The sequence below is a fragment of the Oryzias latipes genome, chromosome 6 (assembly GCF_002234675.1).
Source record: "Oryzias latipes chromosome 6, ASM223467v1".
In the NCBI taxonomy this organism is placed as follows: domain Eukaryota; kingdom Metazoa; phylum Chordata; class Actinopteri; order Beloniformes; family Adrianichthyidae; genus Oryzias; species Oryzias latipes.
Window position 1 is genome coordinate 6,918,538 of NC_019864.2, and position 24,759 is coordinate 6,943,296.

Sequence of the window (24,759 nt, forward strand, 5' to 3'; positions counted from 1 at the left end):
GATTTGTGATCTTCACTGGTGTCCATGGATTACATGAAATCTTTCCACCTTTATCCACCTTTGTCATGGTAGGGAGAACACGTCAATGTAAGGGTGGGGTCATCTAAGATAGCACAAGGGGTAAACACCCATTCATTTAACTCAATTATTAGTTTTGAAAAAACCTTAAAGTCTCACTATGACCATCTTTTGATCTATTGTAAAAGTGTTCCCAGTGGTTTTTTTGGTTGTAGTCAAAGGTGTTGTTTTATGGGACATAATTACTGAAGAGCGGCAATAGTTCGTTAGATATTTGCTGCTGAGTTTATTGTTGGAGTAAGCCCCTCGTCTTCCTTTTGCTGAGAGGTCTCTGTTTACACTCTCCCCCGCTAGCTCACACCCTCAACCTAACATCATTGCAACAAAAATAGTGAGCGATATTGAAGCTATCTAGTCGTACAGTTCTGATCCAGATTGCAGCTCAGAAGAGGAAAACAAAGCGGACATGAATCTATTTTTCTGTGAGTGGATGAATCTCAATAGACCGGCGCAGGGAGCTAGCGGCCTGCCGTTGTATCTATATCATATCTATATTTTTCTAACTGCATTTTTAGTCTGATCCTGATTCACAACCATTTGAATTCAATTTAAAGCTGAGTTTTCTTGATATTTGTCCTCCATCAGAAAAATGCCACAATAACATGTTAAAAATACCCAAACCACAATTTTCCTTGAAGTGTCTTTTAAAGGACCAAGAATCCAGTATTATTGTCAGTCTATTATCACAACATATTAGACTGAAACAGTGAGTGAGTACAAAAATTTTTCCACACTCAGCCTTGAGATGTTCTGTGATTTTTCAGGTGTGACAGCAGAAGACCCGGCATGTTTGTGTTACGGCAGAAGTTGTGGTAATTTCATGGTGCGGTGAAGGCGGTCGAGCTCAATCCTGGAACGTACGCTACATTGAATAGAAAAGCTGAGAAAGTCACCCAGGCTTGTGTAGGTAATTGGTTTAAGACCCAGGCTTATCAAAACAGAGACTTTCTAGTTCTATTAAAGCCTTACAAAGACGGTGAAGATCAAAACATTTGTTGAAAGCTTGAATTTGTGACAGGAACGCAGATTTTTCTCGTGCATAAATTACTACATTACTACTATTACATTGAGGAAGAGTTGTTCAATGTCTGGGTTACATTGTTGGCCACATATTTTCTCAAGAAGCCGCAATCGTTTTCATTGAATAGAAAGGTGTACATTGAAGGGAGAGGCTCAGTTAAATGGAGTTCTTGCTTAACCTGCCTGCTAGGCGGCAGCTACAATACAAACAGAAGCTGCATGACGTATATTTTCAAGAACTGATGACGGATGAGCCGCCATCATCAAAGCAAAGCCAAGAAACTTCAGCTTTGTTTATTTGCGCTTTAACAACTTTGCATGTTGCAAATGCCTGGGATCCACCCCTAATTTTTCAGTTTGGCAAAGGCTTGTTGCTCTGCGGCGAAGTCCACCAATACTAATAATTACTTTAAAAGGCTCCTAAACCTCTTCAGACTTAAGTTGGAGGTAAGCTTAAATGGAATGAGGTGGAGGCACGCAGTGACTGGCTGGGAGGTGGAGAGAAAGCCTCAGGTTGTTGTCACGGGACAGCATAAGAGGTTGACTGAGGCGGAACGATCCTGTTAAAACGAGCTGCACAATTAGAGCTGTTGGGTTTCTTCATGTGAGTTTGACCTGCAATGTGGAGAGACAGGAGCTAGTGTGGAGGTTTACAATGTAAAAAGAGACTAGAAGCTTCTTATTGGAAAGGATAAGAGGCTCAGATCTGAAGAGTTGTGGCAACAGTCACAGAAGTGAATGATCTGTTCTTGTTAAGTAGCTGCACATGCCTTACTTTCAGACCATAAGTCACTCCAGAAAATAAGTTGCAGATGCCAAAAAAATGCATAATAAAAAAGACAAAATCATCAATTGTTAAAATGCACCGGAGTATAAGTCGCAATTTTAGGAAAACTTTATTTAACAAAATACAGGAACAAGAATGGACATTCCATTTTGAAATGCAAAATAATAACAGGAACAGACTGACTATATGCACACTACCGTATTTAGCTTCATGAAACATAAGTGGAATCGAATAACTGTGTAGTATGTTAGCGCAACATATGAACAACATAAAGAACATGCTAACAAGTTAACTAACTCCAAAAATCCCTTTAAACGACTAGATCTGTTCAAGTCTTTATCCTCTGTGTTGCTGTGGAACAACTGCGCTGTGGCCAACGCTGCTGCTTCTGCTTTGCTGTCAGTAGAAAATACTGAAACACGCATACAGTGCCCTCTAGTGGTTGTTAATGGGAAAATGAAAAGCACATGACCCTATTTTTTAAAAAGAAAATCACATATTAGTTGCACCTGAGTATAAGTTGCACCTCTGGCCAAACTATGCAAAACAACTCCACTTGTACTCCATGAAACTCTGTACTTTCTTTAAGTGTTGAAACAAATATTGATGAAAAGCATAAAAATGTAATATTTTTGATTAAATTTGATTTAAAATGGTTTATTTCAAGCAATCATAGAATAAAGCACAAAACAATACACTAAGCATTCATACATTCCTTCAAAGACGTATTTAACTTAGGATAATTAGATATTAAATCAAAGATTGCTTAAAGGGATTGGAAGAAAGCGAACTTATATAATCCCACCCCTGTTCTTCCGTAACCAATTTATTACATGATTTATTATTATTATCCAGTTCAAAACTTTTCATCTGTTATCAATGCCTTACCAACACAGTTTTAGGTCATTACGTTTGCTTAAGTATCAATAAATCACATGACAATGATGAAATACTTCATACTTATGTAAAGTAGCTATAACTATTTTGTACAATAACATACCACATACAGATCAGTTATCTAAAATCTATTCAGATTCATTTTATTAGAAAAATGAATATTCTGGTTTTGTCCTCTGTGGGAAGTGGTCTTTTGGGGGTTCAAACCCACAGAATATTTCAGTGAAGCTCTCCTTGTTACAGAATGCCAGTAAAGTTCTGGCGGTGGGCCAGGGGACGCTCAGAAACAGGATGCATGTTTGTCACCCATGGCAGCACCAGACGAGCACAAAAGCCCAACGGGTTTAAAGCCTCCCAGACCTCCATGTTTTGTTCGTGATTACTGAGGCAAGCCTGTGTGTCAGGAGCAGGAGCTGTGATGATTCCTTCACTTCACTGGAGCTACTGGAGCACTGACAGTAGAAAATAAAACGAAAAAGTCATACATGAATGCACTTATTGTTTCACCTTTTTTTACCTTTCTGTTAATTTAGGCTGATTACACGTCATGTTCCTGCTGTCTTTTCACTGTGAACTCTGACTTGTGGACATTCGTTATAAAGGTGGGACCTGCAGTGGCCCATCTGCAGGTTTTCCATGGTGACTACAACAGTTTTTTCTGGTTTTTGGTATTGGAATAAAACAAGACATTGAAAAGCAGGCTTAGATCCGGAATTAACCAGATTCTTTTTATGTCCCTTTAAAGTAGAACTATGGAGCAATACTTAGGGGGCAATTCATTTCACGAATTGAAATCGAGGATTCACAGATCAAACCACGACATGATTAACTGGTTGCTTTTTACTGGATGTGTGACAATTAAAACATTTATGTAATCACCATCATATAGACTTTTATTTTAGAAACAAGAGATCTGAATCAACAAAACATAAAAGATAAAAACACAAAGATTTAGAATGGAAAAAAATGACATTTATCACTTTAAACAATGTTACACTCAAAAGTGTTTTGTCATCTTCCTGGTTAACTTCAGAAGTAAACAATGATAAACATCACTTTTGATATGGATCATTTTACAACAAGGCCTAAAAATCTTCTCCACAGGTTTTCCATCCTCCAACTTGTGTTGATTATAGTTCCAGTAGATTGATGAATGACGACACAGAAATACCTAAAAATAATGTATTAACAACAGAAATGTTTTCCCTCATCTTTAGTGGAAAAAAACTCCCACACCAGATGAACATTTTCCAGACACATTCCTGGTACGGATTCTCTGCCATGCCAGCAGACAGTCGTGTGATGTCACGTAAGGAATCACCAGATTTTTCTAATGTTCCTAGTTAAGGATTCATATTTTTAAATTGAAATTGTAGACTATATTTAACCCATAAGAAGAATATATTTTCTTAAAAATAAAATTGTGTATTTTACCACAAACCAAGAGGACCACAGAACCCATTTCTGATCATTTTCTGTTACTGTTGTTGCCATGAGTTCTTATGGATTAAAACAAAATTCTTTTTTTATGCTTTATTTCAGTAAACTGAAATTCAATCTCTTTTTTTCATCTATGAAAAACACTCAATAGTTTTACTTTGAAATGTGAAGCTTCACTGCCACTTTACTTTAAAGATGTATCTACTTCTGATAACGGTAGCGAATTCAGTTTGTTTGGTTTATATACTTAAAATCAACATTATTCAGGAATTTTAGAGTGATAATTGCAATGTCCAAAGTCTTTTTTATTTTACTATGCTCTACTATAGTTTATAAGGATTACAAATCTGCTATCTTGGACGTCCCAAAAATTCATACTTGAATTTTCTAGAACAGATTGCACTCATCTGAGTATTTGAATACTCGTAGCCCTACTTTAAAGCGATTATAATCTATAGATGAAAAAGTTTGAGAAATGACTAATAAAATAAAGAATAATTGTGGTTAAAACTAATGTATTGAAGTCATTCTGTGATGTATTTCTCTGTTTGAAAACAATGCTTTAAACCTGATTTTTTTATATTTGCCTGTCATGATAGATGCGCAGAACAGCAATTCTTTTATTTTTATAACAAGTGAGATCAGTTTGGATTGCTTTTTTCACAATAAGCTGATTATTTGTTGCGTATTGAGCCAGGAACAGACCTCAGCTGCTGTGGCAAAGGAAAGCGATATATACATGGTGATCGTCATAATATATTAAATAAAGCATCAGTTCAGAGAGAAAGTTCACCTGTTTTTGTCCAGATGATAAAGCTAAAGTTTGTTTTAAAGAAGCCAGCGCAGTGATATACAACACTAAAGATATGTGACTAGAACTTATTTTTTAGGTGTGCATTATCACTGTGGATTATCACTTTTTAATGCACACCCAGCAGCCAATTCTCCGGACCATGAAATAAAGATGTGATAACTGATGTGATAATCTGATACTAGTGCCATGTTTGTGTCTATGACTCAGACATGCCAAGAATGCACCAGTGACATTAAACAGTATCATAGGTAAGACATTTTAACTTCACGCATGAACACATGTTCATTTGCATCTGCAAATTTCATACAGTAAAAGTGGTTTGAGTTGTTAAAAATGATGGCACAACACCAAATAAACGCAGTTCATTTGATAATTTAAAAAACACCCCTCATTTTTCAACATGGAGGGGTTTGAGAGGTGTGTCACTCACCCTCCCTCCAGACTGTCGGATCTTGCGCGTTAAGGAACAGACATGGTGTTTTTATAATGAGGTGGAAGCTCCATATGCAAACAAGAGCTATTTGTGACTGCCTGAGACCTATTGGTGATGTTATGTTGACACTTTGATGGTGGAAGTTCAGTTACATCTATGTCCTATTTGTGGCACTGGCCCTCCACTTTTAGAACCGGTCTGCTTCAGCCGAGGCCTTAACGGGACATATCTGCAGGGAGAGAAAAGGCTGAAGAACAGCAATGAAAGACAAAGCTTTAGAGAAGTTGAGGGGAAAAAAAGTGAAAATGTTCACCAAAGCAGGAAAGTGCCAACATTTGAGAGAACAGCATATTTTGTTTGGGTGTGGTTCATTCATAAGTGCTACTCTGTAGTTGCATTCAATTTAATTTGTATGAATGGCACATAGCTGTGGGAGAGCATGAGCAGGGACTTGATCTTTGTCAGACTTGCAGACATGTCCACATGTGGCGCTTCGCAGATGTGTCTTAGAGAAATGTGCTGACTCCTGACGCACTGAAAGGGATAACTGAGGTCCTCCTGCGGTGCTGTGGCCAGTCAGGACTCTATTTTGGGACAAGCAGAGTTTAAGTGCAGCCTATGCTTAGCATCATCTTAGAATGGAAGAGTCTGGTGGAGGGTAACAGTGGCCAAATACTGAAATTGTTTCCAGTGTATCCTTAAATTACCATTTGACAACCTCACTTTCCAAAGATAATGAAAACAAGATTGTTGCTATCGTGATAGTCTGAAGATCTGCTAAACCACATTTTTTAAAGATTTTCCTCTAGCAGCTTACAGTCATTCAAAACATGAAAATCTGTTGATTTACCTGTGATGACCAGTGATTATTGAATAACTGTTTGCTAGGAAAGCGGTTTTGTAATATCAAACAAGAAACCATAAGAATTTCTGAGACATGTGAATCATGCTAGCCCTAGTGCATTTAACAATTGATAATCTTAAGGTCAGCACTGTCAGCGTCCATCATAAAGTGATGCAATTAAAGTCATTTAATGTAAAATTTCCCATGTTGCACTGAGATAAACTGAACTCCACCCCTTTTGGATTGTTCCTAAAGATAAGATATTCATAACCGAGACCTATTGGTGACATTATGTTGACACTTAAATGGTGGAAGTTCAGTTACATCTATGTCCTATTTGTGGCAATGGCCCTCCATTTTTAGAGCCGGTCTGCTTCCGCTGACCCCCCCCCCCCCCCCTCTTTTTGTATTTATATTGTCTGTTTTTCAAATTTTTAATCTGGTATTTCATTCTCTTTAGACTGATCCTGATTTGACTCCATACATTCATGTTTTAGTTTGGATAACTAGGCAAACTGATGCCAAAAAAGCTAACAAGATCAGCATGCACAACACCCGGGAAAACTCATCTAACACAAAAATTGAGATGTGGACATTTGTCATCTTACTTCTGAGTTGGAAAATTAACTGCGGAAATAACACATATTTAATAAAAAAAAGCGTTCTTTAGAGTGCCAAAGATAATATATTATCATATATATGGATATAGTTTACGTAAAAGCTTAAGAAGCTTAAGAAAAAATATTATATAGGCCCTTTAAATGTGTCTCACTGGTGCCTCTGCTGTTAAAAGTGCAATGTAAATTCAGCTAAAGTTTTCATTCAAAGTTTTCATTCAATATACCCATGAAGTTCTCCATTAGAATTAAATGTCTGGCTGACAAAAAACATCGATTGCGGGGCTAATGTGACCCTCACTGGAGGCTGGATGGTGCGTTTACCTAACTTTGCCTTCTGACTGGCTTGAACGCTGCAGACGTGGTGGTACGTGGTTGACTTAGATGATTCCTTTGTCAACAGCTCCCAGGTCAATGACCCTGGTGACTGTAAATAGTTTCATTGTGGACACTAAGTGGAAGATATTTTGGCAAATATTAATCTAGGACAACCAAACATTTTCAAACTTTTCTTGTTTTACTTAACTGCCTAAATAAAACTAAATTAAATCATGCATCTGGGGTGTAAAGTACATTAAAGCCTGTCATTAAGAAGTTTTTGATCCAATTTAGGAGACATTTTCTCTTGATTTCTGTATCATGTTTTCTGTTCTTTGAGTTCTCACCCAAAATACCATTCAATTTTTTTTTTATATTAAGACCATCAGTCATTATTTAAACATCTCTAGCTTTAATAGAACACTCAAGAACCTTAAAAAATATGTAATTTATCAAAAAGATTTTTTGGCGGGGACTGGATGTCAATGAGGAGTTAAAACTGGATCCAGTGGGTTGAAACCCAAACTCCTCTTCCATAGCTAATGATTGATATTGGGTATTTGTGCTAATGAAGTGTTTTCGACCTGTTGAAATCCATGGCTGTAGGTAAGAACTGGACTTGGTAACCCCTTCCCTCATTTGTTCCAACCAGGAAGCACCCGTTGGCTCCAGTAAGTCAAAACCCCATAGACTTCTTTGGAGAAACAAACAGTTGTTTCTCAGTCATTTTATTTGTCAGAATAACCATTCTTGCTCTGATACCTTTTTTAACATCTTGATAATCCTAAAATGATATTTTCTTCTGTGGTTCAAGTTATTCAAGTTATAAACTGACCAATCAGATGTCTCAATAAAAGTATATGGTCTCATGTCAAACATTCAAAATGTTTGATTGACTCATTCTCTTGATGACATTTTCAAGTGGAACAAGCTCACTCCTCATTGGCAAGAGTGGTTGCTATAGAAATGATGACTCAGACTTGGACCAATCACTGCTTACTGACAATTTCTGATTCCAACATGGCAAAAAAAGTGGCAACTGCATTAACTTATTTTGATGGAGGCGAAAGTAAACCATTTTCTTTGGATGACAACCCACTCATTTGATCCAGTTCTCATATGCAGTCAATGGTTTAGATGTGTAGTTCACTTTGTAGAGAAGAGTAGAGGCTTTTTCCTGGCGAGAAACAATCACATTTCTTTGTTAGTAGCTTTCTTATGATCTTACATTGAGCTCTTTTCTTGTTACAAAGTCTTCAGTAAATTGCTAGGGTGCCACTTTTTAGAGAGGGGTCCTTCTTGTGACAGCTGCTTTAAGTTTAAGCCATTTATGGCTGTGAAATACAATTAAACATCCAACACATTCACCTGGAATTTGAGTTAAGCGATCATTAAAAAAAAAAAATAAATAAATAAATAAATAAATAAAAACATGTTTGAATGATTTTTAACAATTAACTTGAACTGTTTCAACAGCAGGTTAGAACTAGTGGGAGAAAATCAACCAATGTCAAATCTTTAAAAGAGGTAAGACCAGACAAGCTTGTGTAAACATTAAGAAGTAATTTGATAGGTTTTCAGTTTAAATCATTTAATCAAAAATCTTCTTTTAAGATTAAGTCTTAGATTTGTTTCCACTTTTAAAACAGGAAACTTCATCATAGCATGTCCACAAATAAAGTAGCACCCAGCCAGAAAAAAGCGGACACTTGCTGTGCTTTCACTTTCATTTATGTCCCAATTTATTTTCTGCTGTCTGTATTGTCCTTCTATCACTTTGTTCACGGCAGAGGCTGTTTAGGCACACAAGAGGAAATAAAACTTTCAAATAAAAGAGGCTGTAAACTGTGCAAACAGCTTGAAAGCCTTGTGGTGTGATTTATTGAAGCCTCTTTAACACCAGATCTTTAGCTCTAGTATTAACATGCTTTTAACTACCGTAACTCTTCAATAACTGCTTAATTGACGTACTTCCAACAACTTCTGAAGTGAAGAAAAGCAGCCTTATGCTGAAATGCAAAACAAAGTGCTTACATAATCAACAAAATATATAGTGTTAAAAAAGCAGCATTGTGTCACTGTGCAGCTCTTTTACATTAACTACCTGTTGCACTTTAGGTTACCTATGTGTTGGACCTTACATTAGCTACGTGTTAGACTTTACGTTAGCTACATATTGCACTTGATGTTAACTACGTGTTGCAGTATACGTTAGCTATGTATTGCACTTTACCTTAGCTATGTGTTACACTTTATGTAAGCTATGCGTTGCACTCTACATTAGCAATGTGTTTCACCACATTTCTTCAGGTCAGAATCAGCCGATTCACGTTGATTGCATAAACAGTCAAATATTTATGGTATGTAAAAGAGCGTGTGTTATTTAGATGTTACTGGTGACATCTCCAATGGTAACCCTTGTGCTATCTTAGGCACTTTAACATTGGGAGTTGGGTCATCTAGACCCACTAGACAGTGCTCTGAACCTTTTTTCTTTAATGATTTGTGATCTTCACTGGTGTCCATAGATTACATGAAATCTTTCCACCTTTATCCACCTTTGTCATGGTAGGAAGAACACATCAATGTAAGGGTGGGGTCAATAGGATAGCACAAGGGTTAAATGGTTAAAAGGCAACAATGACTCCTGTGCTCTCTAGTAAAACCACCACAGTTCTTGATGAAAAGCACTAAATTCACGGACACAAAGCCCTGCTGTTCTCACCCTTTCACCTGAGAAGCTGTGAACTCATGTCAGTTGATGAAGAATTGCTCCGGTGCCCTCAAGCAACCCCTGTATCCTGTTCCACTTTCATTCTTGACTTTTGGGATGATCCCCCTGATGCCTTGTCTGTTGCCCTTTTCTCTATCTCCCGCTCAGAAAAGGCGGCTGTTCTCTGACCCCTGACATTTAGGAAAATGCATCATCATTATCGGCATGCCACTAGGATTTAAAAAAATCCCTCATTAAATATTTTGGAAGCACATATTCTGACAAGGACACAGGTTGAAGGCCTTGTCATTCAGCAGAGTCTGTATGTCTGTGCATATCCAGCTTTATTATCGGAGCCTGGGCTGGTAAGCTAAGGTCAGGGCAGTTTCACGGCCGCCAGGAAACCCAGTCGATGCATTCTGACAGAAAGCTGGCCTTGCATCTTTTTTTTGGAAGCTCTGACATCATAGGAGAAAGCTCAAATCACATTTGCTGCAAACATATTACAAAATGTTGCCATTTTACATTTCCCTGAGTGACTGAAATACTGTTAACTACTGCAATTGATTGTATTTTTTTATTTTCAACTTGTTAGTAAAATTAAATACTTTTTAAAACTGAAAGTGTGGGAAAATTGTACATTTATCATCTTACATGGATTACACTTTCCACTTTTTAGGCTTGGAATTAAAGACACAGATCAGGAGATAGATATGTCTTTGTGTTATTAGACATAGACATGAGCTCATTTCTGTTATTACGGTCTTTCCAACAGCTGTCATTTATCATGCAGAATGGACAGCTTTTAAAAAGATGTATTTTTAAGACTTCAGTGTCACTGTCTGGTGCTTAAACTAAAGAAAAATGAGGAAAATTATCTTATTTCTTTGTCTTCACCCCTGAACAGAAAACACAAAATGTTTTGACTCCATTGGATTAGGAATAAATAAATCCCACATTTAAGTATTTGATGGATGACAGGATGCTAAGTGCACTCATGTTATTCGGCGGCCCCGCCTCATTACATCTCTGTCTGCCAGAGCAGCATTATATCCTGCTGGGATCGGATTAGGACTCGAATCGGCTGCCCCTTCTAGCAGTTGCTATGGCAACCCCCCATCTTTTATGCCTCACGCTTCACAGAGGAGTTTGAATACTGGCAACAGAAGACTTCATAGCTCTGAGTGTTTTCTTTTCTTGTTTTTAAAGTTAGTGTTTGGCTTTGATAGACTTTTTCAGAAGGTGTGTGCTCCTCTGCTCATATGGTGGAGCTGATGCCACCCTGACCTCTGTGTGTTGTGGTGGGTGAGTTAAACATGTCAGACCACACTTTGGACTTTACTGTTCTAAAATGATACTATCTTTTTGAAAAAATCCTACTTTTAAGAAATATTGTTTTGCATGAACTTATATTGACATGCCAGATGGTTTCTCAGTGCTTTCTCTATGGTAGAGTTTTACATAGCAAACAAAACGGCATATATGGAACAATGTGTAGAATCTAACACATATTGAACAGTATTTAGAATTCAATTCCAGTCCAGGTGCCAACATTTTCTGCATACAATACATTTCATTATTTTGTCACTGTAAAAGCAAAAAGCCTACCCCCTTCTTATCATCAATCTGTTTACACTCTCTCCCGCTAGCTTACAACTCCTTTCACCCCAACCTAGCCTTAGCGGTGCAACAAAAATGAAGAGCAACATTGGAGCCATCCACGTGTACAGTTAGATGAGGGGAAAAAAAGACGTATATGAATCTAGTCATCTACAAGTGGATACATCAGACTTGAGCAGAGCAGGGAGTTTCTGGACAGTCCAGTATATTTTTTACGCACAAATACAATCTTTTTTCAAACAGCAATTTCTCATCTGCTCCTGATTCACAAAGATTTAATCAAAAAAATAATCAGACGTGAAATTTTTAGCTTAATTTTCCTAATATATGTTCTCCATTAGGGCTGCACGATATGAGGAAAACTCGCGATATTAGTGATCAATATTGCGATGACGATATAACTTGCGATATATTAACAAATAGCAAAACAACCAAAAACATTTCCATTTCACTGAAACAGTTTAAATAAGAGACAAAATAACTGCAATGATACTTCAAATAACCCTAGTCTACAAAGGAGGCAAGCATCTATTATAAAAAGGGTCCATCCTATTGGTCAAATGCATAAATGGTTTTATTTGATTGGTTAAATACTTCAAGCTGCCTTAAGATTGTTTTAGCACATTTATGGTAACCATTTATTGCAATTTTCACCAACTTTAGGGATATGCGTATTGCACAACCTGATATCACGATAATGATAAATTTGCGATTTATTGTGCAGCCCTATTCTCCGTCATGAGAAAAATGCTACAAGCACATGTTAAAAACACCAATAACATGACTTTCATCTGAGTGGGTGTTTAAAGTAAAAGCTGGAGTTTGGAGGGCTTCTTAAAGTGAAGCCTCATGTCACAAACTGTTAAATTTATTCAGCCTTTGTACAAGCTAGTGGAGCTGTCAGCTCCTGCTGTTTTGCAGATGTAATTCTCTGTATACGTGTGTAACAGGTTTTTTTTTAAATCAATGTTCTATATTTTGTTACAAACTACTTCTGTTATTGTATGCACAGAAAATATTGATATTTAAATTTTTTTTTCAAAGTTCTATCAGATATGTTCCATTATGACATGATCTTTTTTTCCCCTTATGAGGCATTTCATGATAATCATCAATCCAGTATGGCCATATATAATAATGATGATAATGATGGTTATCTGTGCACATATACATGTGTCACTGTTGTTAGTAAATCTATTTTTAGTGTTTGGCAGACTCTTCAGATTTAAGGTTGTCTTTCAGAGCCTTTAACTCTTTAATAGGGTTCATTCAATTGGGTTAAAGAAAAAAGACAAACCCATCTCATCAGCTATTACACTGACAAAAAATATAAACGCAACACTTCTGTTATTTCTCCCATTTTTTATGGTATGAACTCAAAAGATGTGAAACATTTTCCACATACACAAAATAACCAGTTCTCTGAAATATTGTTCACAAATCTGTCTAAATCTGTGATAGTGAGCACTTCCCCTTTGCCAAGACAATCCATCACACCTCGCAGGTGTGCCATATCAAGATGCTGATTAGACAGCATGATTATTGCACAGGTGTGCCTTTGACTGGCCACAAGAAAAGGCCACTCTGAAATCTTCAGTTGTATCACACAGCACAATGCCACAGATGTCGCAAGTTTTGAGGGAGCGTGCAATTGGCATGCTGATAGCAGGAATGTCCACCAGAGCTGTTGCTAGAGAATTGAATGTCCATTTCTCCACCATAAGCCGTCTCCAAAGGCGTTTCCGAGAATTTGGCAGCACATCCAACCGGCCTCCCAACCGCAGACCACGTGTAACCACACCAGCCCAAGACCTCCACATCCAGCATGTCCACCTCTAAGATCGTCTGAGACCAGCCACTGGGACAGCTGCTGAAACAATCGGTTTGCATAACCACAGAATTTCTGCACAAACTGTCAGAAACCGTCTCAGGGAAGCTCATCTGCATACTCGTCATCCTCATCGAGGTCTCGACCTCACTCCAGTTCGTCGTCGTAACCGACTTGAGTGGGCAAATGCTCACATGTGATGGCATCTGGCATGTTTGAGAGGTGTTCTTTTCACGGATGAATCCCAGTTTACACTGTTCAGGGCAGATGGCAGACAGCGTGTGTGGTGTCGTGTGGGTGAGCGGTTTTCTGATGTCAATGTTGTGGATCGAGTAGCCCATGGTGGTGGTGGGGTTATGGTATGGGCAGGCATCTGTTATGGGCGACAAACACAGGTGCCTTTCATTGATGGCATTTTGAATGCACAGAGATACTGTGACGAGATCCTGGGGCCCATTGCTGTGCCGTACATCCAACAACATCACCTCATGTTGCAGCATGATAATGCACGGCCCCATGTTACAAGGATCTGTACCCAATTCTTGGAAGCTGAAAACATCCCAGTTCTTGCATGGCCAGCATACTCACCGGACATGTCACCCATTGAGCATGTTTGGGATGCTCTGGATCAGCGTATACGACAGCGTGTTCCAGTTCCTGCCAATATCTCCGGTTCCGGGTTACACGGCAGGACGCGTGGCGTGCCTCTCTGCGAATACAACTATTTTCAAATTACTTAAAAGGTTGATTTTCAAAAAAGAGAGCTGACCATGCCCCCGAAGAAACCCCAGGAATATGAAGATCTCAAAAAGACTCTTGACATTATTCAAGAAACGCTGAAAAGTTTTATGGAACAAGTGTCGGCTAAGCTAACGCCACTTTGGGATATGATGGAAGAGTTCCGAAGATTTCGGGCTCAAAACGAGCAGCGAGAAAACCAGGTCAAGATTCTGGAGAAAAGACTGGACGATGTGGAACAGCAAGTAAGGATGAATAATGTCATTCTCACTGGAGTACCAATCAAGCCTCGAGCTAGCACTGCTAATGCTAGCGCTAGCGTAGCTAGCAGTGCCAATACGGAGATCGGTGCTGTGTCTCTGGATCACCAAATACATTCATTTCTCACATCTAAAGGGATTTCCCTGGATCTCAATACCATCGAGACCTGCCACCTGCTCCCCAGGAGAAAGGAGACGGATAAACCAGCGATCCTCATCAGGTTTGTGAATCACAAACACAAGCTAGCTTTGATGAATCAAAGGAAACACCTGAAAGGTTCGGCTGCTTATCTGAACGACCATCTGTCCAGAAGGAATGCTGAAATCTCAAAACATGCACGGCTTCTCAGGAAGCGTAAGCAGATTGAGAACACTTGGGTTAAAGGCTGCAGGATTTATGTCAAACCGCTCGGTCCAGAGGACCGGTCCAAGGTTGTGGTTGTGAACACCATGAAAGACTTTGAAAAGTGTTTGATCACGGTCGTCTGAAACAACGTGGAGTAATAAACCAAAGAGCCAAATAATTTTTTTTTTTTTTTTTTTTTTTTTTTTTTAACTTGTCCTGTCCAACAGCTGGGCAGACAGATGAGAGCTGAGGGCCTCTTGTGTTGGACAGATTTTACTTTAACAAGAGGGGTTATTAATCTTCAGACAAACCAAAGGTATGTCTGGATAAACCCCTTTTGTAATTGAGGCCAAACTTTATTAATTTCAATCATGTCTGAAAATCTTTGGTGTTGGACCGGACGGAAAAGGAAAGAGGGGAAGAAGAGAGAGGGACGATAGAGAGAGGGGGGGTAGGGGGTGATAATAGGAGGGGAAGGGGGATAAGACCATGAAGCAGCATAAAGCAACAAGTTTACTGGTTGTTAATCATTATGATAAGGTTCAAATGTAGTACAATAAGGGCGGAGCCTGTCCACACACACACACTCAAATGTTATAAACACACCTGCTAGCTGCAAAAAATGTCCACCTGTCGATATGTATACAAAACAGATAGTGTTCACACGCATACTTATGCCTTAAAACCAACTAGTGTGAAATATTTCAGTCATTCAGTCATTCAAACTGTTAGTGCAAAGGTGAGCTAACACCTGTGCTCAGGTGAGTGTTTATGTTCTTCTAAAATGGATGGTGGAACGTGGAAAGAAGGAGGGAGAGTGCCCAGCCATCCCCGCCCCAAGACCCCCACCGCAGCAGCAGCGGCAGCCGGAATCCCCCCAACACCACACGGGAACCGGCAGGGAACAACCGCCGCCCGGGCGACCAAGCCCGCCACCCAGGCCAGGGCCAGCAGGACCGCCGCAAGGCCCCCAGAGCCAGAGAGCAGGGAGGCACGGAGGGAGAGAGAGCGCCGCCCCAGCCCAACCAGGAGAGCAGCCCCCCCGCCGCGCCGGGAGAACCCAACGCAGGGCCCCACCGGAGAAGGACGCCCATAGCCCCAGACGAGCACCCCACCACCACCCAGGAGTTCCGGGCATCCCCCCGCCCCAACCCCAGGTACGAGCCAGGACCCCCCAAGGGAGACCCGCTCCGCACTCCAGGCAGCCATCCGCCCGGCCCACGGTTGGTCCAGGGAGGAGCGAGGCAGGGGCCCGCCGCCCCCGCCCAAGAGGGGGGAACCCCGGGGAAAAAAGAGGGCCCACATGGGGTGTTGTAAATATGGCCCGACCAGGCTCGGCCACAGTTGGAAATTTGGCGGGGCCCAGCGCTCAGGAGCAAGGACCAGAACCCACCCCCCAGGGACACGAACACTCCCGGGGGCACGAACACTCCCGGCCAAATAATTTCAAGAGATATGACACGTGGATTCATCACTTTAACGTAACCTGAATAACAGCAGAGTTCTGACCTGCAGACAACTTGACCTCAACTTTCACCGCAGCTGATATCAGCTGAAGAAGGATATGGACCTGAATCTAATGTCTGCAGACATAACATCAAAGAGAACTATAAACTCTGTTTTGAACCCAGGAGATCAGCTGTTATCAGTAAAAGAAGAAATACCAACCTTGGACAATCGACAGTTATGGACCCTTTTTACTCTTCCCCTACAGCAGGGGTCGGGAACCTTTTTGGCCAAGAGAGCCATAAACGCCACATATTTTTAAATGTAATTTCGAAAGAGCCATACAATAATGTAGCCATACAATAATGTAGCGTCCCTTTCCCACACTGAGGCACGGAGACTTAACCTCTTTTAAGGTTCTTTATTCTGGTTACTGCAGACCGCAACAAACGCCGTAAAATTAATTCAGCAACTCCTCAATCTCTCCTGTCGACACGAGAGCGCTTCTACCAACTTTATTTTCACCTGCTCCCGCTGCAGCCCTCCCATTTCCCTTATTCGGCCCATAGCTGAACCCCATTGGTCCAAACTACCTAACAACGGGCTGAGCGACAGAACTGAGAGCCAATCAGATCTCTGCTTGATGCGGTCAATGAACTCCAGAACTTTTAACGCGGCCCAACAGCCAAGTTAAACTCAGTCCGTGACAATATGTTTAAAACTAAATATACAAGTGAATGTGTGCATTTGATTTAATTTCAACATTTTTAAAGTACAATAAGTCTGTGGATTCTTTTTTAATAACATTGTTATGCTGTTGCTAATAAATGATGAGTATTTCTCGTGGTAGTTTTGCTGATGGTCTAGTCTGGTTGATCCGTGGTGAGTTTCTGCTTCATGCAGGCGTTGAGACTTTAAACGTCATCGTAGGTCTGAATGTTCTGTAGATGTGAGACAGACTGATCACATGCAGACGGGGAGCCAAACACACACTCACACACTGCAGTGAGTGACGGGAAGCGGGTTTTACGTTTTTACAATCCCTGCGCGATTCACCTGCTGCCTGTCCCCACAACCCCCCCCACCCCCTCTGGTTTCTTCCTCACACATCCCGTCCCCGCAACTCCGCGCTCTTTCTCAGAGACGGGAGCGCGCAGTTTTAGGCACGGCAATTCACAGGTTTCCGGCTGGTACAAACTCTGTGAAATAATAGATAATAGTAACTGATAGCGCTGGCGCAGATTTTTCTCTCCAAGCACCGCTACTACTGTGCGCCTCTGGCATCGCATCGCGCCCGAGAAGGACTGGTCTAATGAAAAAAAAAAAGTATAATTAAAGATTTGTCTGCGAGCCACATGTGACCATCAAAAGAGCCATATATGGCTCGCGAGCCCTAGGTTCCCGACCCCTGCCCTACAGCATTTCTTTATTATAAAAAAAAGTAAAAAAATAAATAAATAAAAAAATGATTAATGATTAATCACTTATTGAAAATTGTTAAATTGATTGACTTTTAATGATATTACTACACTTTCTCCAAAACTTGATAAATTGATTCAAAAATCTTTCCTAATGTAGCATAATTTTGCACATGTTTTTAACTGTTGATACTTGATGCAATTTCTGCTATGAAAATTCCTGAAGCAGTGTTGTCTGCTTTAATAATATAGTATTATGTTTTATTCATATGAATGGCTTTTATAAGTAACATAAGCTGCATATATTTCATATGACTGATCTGCATTTGCCATGTTGATTTCTAAAATAGTTATTTTTGACGTAATACTTAAGTAATTCATCTTTGTCATGTGCTTTATCGATATCTTATGATTTTTAATTCTGTGTGATTAAAAACTGGGAACGGGATATTGATAAATCATGTAATAAAATGGTTACAGTATAATCTGGGTGGGATTATATAAATTCGCTTCCTCCCACTCCCTTTCAAGCAATATTTATTAATATGTCTAATTATCCTAAGTTTGATTAGTTACTGTATGAATGTATAACTGATGTTTATATTGCTGTTGTGTATTATTTCTACTTAATTTGCTTGAAATAAACCATTTCAAATCAAATCAAATATCTAGCAACTTCGCACAGCCATTGAAGAAGAGTGGACCAACATTCCGAAGGACACAATAGACAACCTGATCAACTCTATGCGAAGGAGATGTGACGCACTTCATGAGGCAAATGGTGGTCACACCAGATACTGACTGAGTCCCCTGACCCCTCAATAAAACAAAACTTAAGATTTTAGAGTGGCCTTTTCTTGTGGCCAGTCTAAGGCACACCTGTGCAATAATCATGCTGTCTAATCAGCATCTTGATATGGCACACCTGCGAGGTGTGTTGGATTGTCTTGGCAAAGGAGAACTGCTCACTATCACAGATTTAGACACATTTGTGAACAATATTTCAGAGAACTGGTTATTTTGTGTATGTGGAAAATGTTTCACATCTTTGAGTTCATACCATAAAAAATGGGAGCAATAACAGAAGTGTTGCGTTTATATTTTTGGTCAGTGTATTTATGTAGCAAACAGAATAAAATGGATGATTACTTGCTTGTGAAATAAACCACCTTACCTATATTTAACTGTAAGCACTGGCCTGCCAAATGTGTTTGGTCTTGTCACCTCTTATGTCTCCTGCTCACTCCGGTTTTTCTTGTCCTCCTCTCAGACTTGTCAGTCTAATTTGTAAAAAGAAGCATTGAAATTTACGTTTGGAGCCTGGCAGCAAGTCAATTCCTCCTGAGGAGCATTACTTCTGACACGAGTCAGTAAAGCTGTGGTCTGTCTGCTCATTGTCTGCAGTGACCTCTGAGAATATCACTGCAGTTTCTGTGCACTTCCTTTTATTCTTTAGCTGTGTGTCCTGGTTAACTATTACGAAGAAAAATTTTACAATAGTAATATTTTTAAAAATGTTGTGGGTTTTTAGCATGTTTTCCCTAAAAACTAGACTGTCATTTTTAAATCTGGTTTATGGTATAGGTAAAGGGGTTTATATCTATATAGATAGATATACAGTCAGTACCATAAATATGTGGACAGACACATTCTTTCTAATTTTATTTCTGTGCATTACCACAGTGAATTTTAAATAAAACAACTCAGATGCCATTGAAGTGCAGACTTTCAGCTTTTATGAGATCCACGTCTACCATAAAAAGACTGCATGAAAGTAGATACAGAGGGTACACTGCAAGATGCAAGCCACTCATAAACCTCAAGAATAGGAAGGCTAGATTGGACTTAGCTAAAAAGCATCTAAAAAAGCCAGCACAGTTTTGGAAAAACATTCTTTGGACAGATGAAACCAAAATCAACCTCTACCAGAATGATGGCAAGAGAAAAGTATGGAGAAGGCGTGGAGAAGCTCATGATCCAAAGCACACTACATCATCAGTAAAACACTGTGGAGGCAATGTAATGGTCTGGGCTGCATGGCTGCTAGTGGCACTGGGACACTAGTGTTTATTGATGACGTGACACAGGACAGAAGCAGCCCAATGAATTCTGAGGTGTTCAGAGACATACTGTCTGCGCAGATCCAGGTGAATCCAGCCTAACTGATTGGGCGGTGTTTCATAATACAGATGGGCAACGACCCAAAACATACACCCAAAGCAACTCAGGAGTTTATTAAAGCAAAGAAGTGAAATATTCTTGAATGGCCAAGTCAGTCACCTGATCTTGACCCAATTGAGCATGCATTTCACTTGTTGGAGACTAAACTTCAGATAGAAAGGCCCACAAACAAACAGCAACTGAAAGCTGCTGCAGTAAAGGCCTGGCAGAGCATTCAGAAGGAGAAAACCCAGCATCTGGTGATGTCCATGAGTTCAAGACTTCAGGCTGTCATTGCCAACAAAAGGTTTTCAACCAAATATTAGTAATGACAATTTTGTTTTCAGTTCTTTCATTTATCCAATTACTTACGAGCCCATGAAATGAAGGGATTGTGTTTAAATAATGCTTTAGTTTCTCCCATTTTTATGCAATCTTTTTGTTCAACCCATGGAATAAAAGCTGAAAGTCTGCACTTCAATGGCATCTTAGTTGTTTTATTTCAAATTCACTGTGGTAATGTACAGAAACTAAATTAGAAAGAATGTGTCTCTGTCCAAATATTTAGGGTCCTGACTGTACACTTAGGTTGTGTCCGAATTCCTTCCCTACTCACTACATAGTGCGCTATATAGTGTGTTCGCCATTTTGTATTGCTGTCCAAATCTACAATTCCAAAATCAAGTGCCCAAGAAATTTCCCAGTCACACCACTGTGAGTAATCAGGAGATGTCCCCTCAGTGCCCTACCCGCCAATTCTAACTGCACCCCCTTAGTACACACACCCTTCACCCCTCAAAATATACATTCCAACATAAACACACACACATGCACACACACACCCTCACAAACACACACACACACACACATTTCGCAAGGACCTTGGACCATCTGTCCCCTACCCCATCCCATGTTTACAACAACCCTCGTGGGCCCCCCTTCTCCCCGGGGTGCCCCCCTCCTGGGCGGGGGCGGCTGGCCCCTGCCTTGCTCCTTTCTGGACCAACCGTGGGCCGGGTGGGTGGCTGCCTGGAGCACAGAGCGGGTCTCCTTTGCGGGGTCTTGGCTCGTACCTGGGGTTGGGGCAGGGGGATGTCCAGAACTCCTGGGTGGTGATGAGGTGCTTGTCTGGGGCTGTGGACACCCTTCTCGGGTGGGTCACGGCGTTGGGCCCTCCTAGCGCAGCGGGGGGGCTGCTCTCCTGGTTGGGCGGGGGCAGCACTCTCTTTTCCCCCCATGCCTCCCTGCTCTCTGGCTCTGGGGGCCTCGCGGCGGTCCTGCTGGCCCTGGCGTGGGTGGCGGATGTGATCGCCCGGCTGCTGCGGCGGGGTTCTTTTAATGGGGGTGGCTGGGCACTCTCCCTCCTTCTTTTCACATTCCACCATCCATTTTAGAAGAACATAAACACTCACTTAAGCACAGGTGTTAGCTCACCTTAGCACTAATAGTTTGCGTGATTGATTGAATGAAATATTTCACACTAGTTGGCATAAGTATGTGTGTGTGAACACTATCTGTTTTGTGTACATGTTGACATGTCGACATTTTTGCAACTAGCACGTGTGTTGATAACATTTGAGTGTGTGTGTGGACAGGCCCCACCCTTTGAGATTTGTTTTACATCTGAACCTTACCGTACTGATAAACATCCAGAAACTTGTTGCTTTTTGCTGCTTCATGGTTTTACCCCCCCCCCCCCCCCCATGATCACCCTCCTGACCCCCCCCCCCCAACATCCCTCTCTCCTCTCTTCTTCCTTTCTTTCCTTTTACGTCCGGTCCAACGCAAAAGATTTTCAAATATGATTTAAATGAAGAAAGTTTGGCCTCGATTACAAAAGGGGTTTATTCAGACATACCTCTGGTCAGAAGATTCATAACCCCTGTTGTTAAAGTAAAATATGTCCAACACGAGGCCTTCAGCTCTCATGTCTGCCCAGCTGTTGGACAGGACAAGTTAAAAAAAATAAAATAAAAAGATCTTAACTTCGTGACATCGATAACGTTGTATCCGCTATTCAGAAAAAGAAAAAAAAAGTAGTGAGCATGCTGTGCGAATTGCTTTTCAAATTCAGGTACATAGTGCCGCACTATATAGTTTTTTAGTAGTTAGGGGTTAGAGTGGGAATTCGGACATCACCTTAGACTTGTTGAGGAATTTGATATGTACCAAACAGTAGCTGTAGCCAACCCAGCTACTGTTGGGTGAAGACGGGGTTTCGCCTGAACAGGTCACCAGTCTGTTGCATGGGCATACCAACCACACACACATATACAGGGACAATCTATAGAGTCTCCAATTAACCTATATGAAGCATGTTTTTGGACTGTGGGAGAAAAACAGAGCCACACATACAAGAGGCGAACATGAAAACTCAACACAGACCGGAGTTGAACCAGGGCGTTCTCGCTGTGAGGCAAGAGCAATGACCACTATGCCACTATGCAGCAGCCAATTAATGTAGATCTGTTTTACAGGAAACTTTTCCAAAATGATCCAGTGGTCAAAATTTAGCAGCTTTTTTTTGTTTTGTATTGCATACTGTATACTGTCTGCTTCTTTTGGAGTTTTTCAGTTATGCAAGGACATGTCATAACCTCCACCCAGGACATAACCTCCTCTTGCCTCTCCCTAGCCGTTGAATCCTCCAGCCGTGGCGTTGGTGTCAACACTGGGGTCCAGAACACAATGGTCGCTCTGTAGTCCACTCAGTATTGTTTTCTTCTGAACTCGGGGCTACAATGAGGCCCTTATCCCAACTTGGTAGAAACGTGAAAACTCACTGTCAGGTGCCTTTCTTTCAGACTTGTTTATGAGATGAACCCAAGAAGGATGTGGAAAATGTGTGCGTTACCATAGCAGCTTGTAATCATAAAAAGAAAATGGAATAAAAAATAAAAACAAGTAAATGTACAAACAAACAAATAAGGTGGTATTATAATAATTCAAAAACTAGTTACAACAATGCTGGCAAAAATGTGCAAGAATGTGCAAATGTTATCTGTTCTACTTGTCATTTAAAGTAGAGGAGCCCCTACCCATCTCCAACTTTAATGTAACCTTTGACCAATCAAATCCATGATCTTTATTTTGCTTTTCCAAATTAAAAAAAACAAATCTGTAACACAGTGTCCTGCTGCTAGACACTTCACAGCGGTGCCTCTTCCAGTGAATTCTTCTGCAGATCAGTTGCACTGAATTAAGCATTTCTTTGTTCCTGCACTTTGATGCTGAAGCAAGCTGACAGCTTGTGATTTATCGAAGAAAACAGGCATGATAATTAATCTTAGGCCTGCTTTGTCATGCTAAGAGTTGAGTTTCTTTTAAATGATTCATAAGAAAGCATGTCTCTATGTCCTGGGTGACTGGTTTTTCTGACTGGCATGAATCCTAACGCACAGTCACCAGGTGTCTACCCCTGTGGATGGGTTTCCCAAAATCCTGATTGTAATTGCTTAGATGTTTAGTGATTTTTTTTTACATAGTTTTATAATATTTTCATGGTATCATTATAAGAAAACATTTGCTGCTTATTTGATGGGCTTTTGATTCCTGTCGTTGTCCTCTCTTCTTATCCACATAAGTAACTGATTGTAGTTTTGAAATGACCAACGTTGCATTACTGTCATGCAGTGAGTCAGATTGTCATTATCAAGGACAAACACAACATGTGCAAACTAACCCAGCTGGTAGGTTTTATGGAAGAGCACAATGGACGGCCAAAGCTACATAACAAATGTAGTACATGAAATACCTACTGTACATTGTGATTTTGTTGTGTTACTTTGTCTCCCTGTAGTCAAGGGGGGGACAGTAACATTAGCCTCCTGCACAGAAAAATAGTTTTGCTGGTCAATGCAGATTGTGTAGACAGAGCAATGGTCTCCAACTATTTCAGGCCATGGACCGGTTTAATGTTGGACAATATTTTCACGGACTGGTCTGAGCGGGGGCAAAGTTTCTTTTAATAATTTTAAGCTTCTGGTTTCTGAAAAATATTTTTCACGTTAAAATGCTACTACAAGAAATTTGGTTTAAAAAAAAATCTAAAAACATTGGTAGATTTTTTTTTTTTTTTGCAGGTGTCAAGGATTTGGTGAAGGAAAATTGTTGATTTGTAGAAGTTGTTTTTGATTTGTAAAAATTCAATAAAAGCAACTTTACAGTCGTACCCCCCAATAGATCGCCATTATAACACTCAACCCGGTCTTGGATCATCTTTCAGAACAAGAACATTTTGCATATTTTTTCTTTTACATAAATCCCGACTCATTGTGTGATAATTTTCAAAACAGGAACATTTTCTGTGCTATAAAACCCCCTTAATCTCCCTTTTACATGATTCCTCATCTTCCGCAGGTCGGCAACTTTATTTGATTGAATTTTCATTTTCTGTCAAACATTTGCGCTGGTTTAAACTTAGACTTTGATGTGTGAAGATAAAGATGAAGACTTCAAAGTGGATGCTAGTAACCAGATGCTAATTCCAGCTGCGTCAGACTTTTAAGGTGTGATGGTTAAATAAAGCAAAATAAAATTATGCAACCGTCGTAAAACTGGTATTTTCTAAATATAATATAAACATGAATCCAGCTAACTGCATCTTTATCATCCGTGGATCAGGCAGAGTGGAGCGACCGCCGGTGTGTGTGAACAACTGTCTCAATAAATCTGAATGTCGAGGAAAACTCCTGGTTTTGTCTGTAAAAAGCAGCTTTATTTTTATTTCAGGTCGAAGACCTATATTCGTTTTCCCCACTGGTTCTTTTTTCCCCAAAGAAACTTTCCAAGAACATATTTTTGCTTGTTTTCCATTAGCGTTTTAGCTTTGGGCTACTAACTTAGCGATCTGAGCAGCTGCTGAAAGTAACGTGACGTGTCAAGACAGACAGATGTGGTGAACAATTCAATTCAGTTCAATTTTATTTGTATAGCCCAAATTCACAACAGTTGTCTCGATGGGCTTCGTATAGGTAATTGAA

At 40.1% G+C, this 24,759-nt stretch overlaps 1 protein-coding gene across 7 annotated transcripts in view; it reads left to right on the forward strand.

Annotated features, from left to right (window-relative positions):
- Nucleotides 1-24,759, forward strand: part of LOC101173385 (kinesin-like protein KIF21A) — a 74,345-nt gene that overhangs the window by 1,484 nt on the left and 48,102 nt on the right. The gene's annotated exons all lie outside the window — the stretch shown is intronic.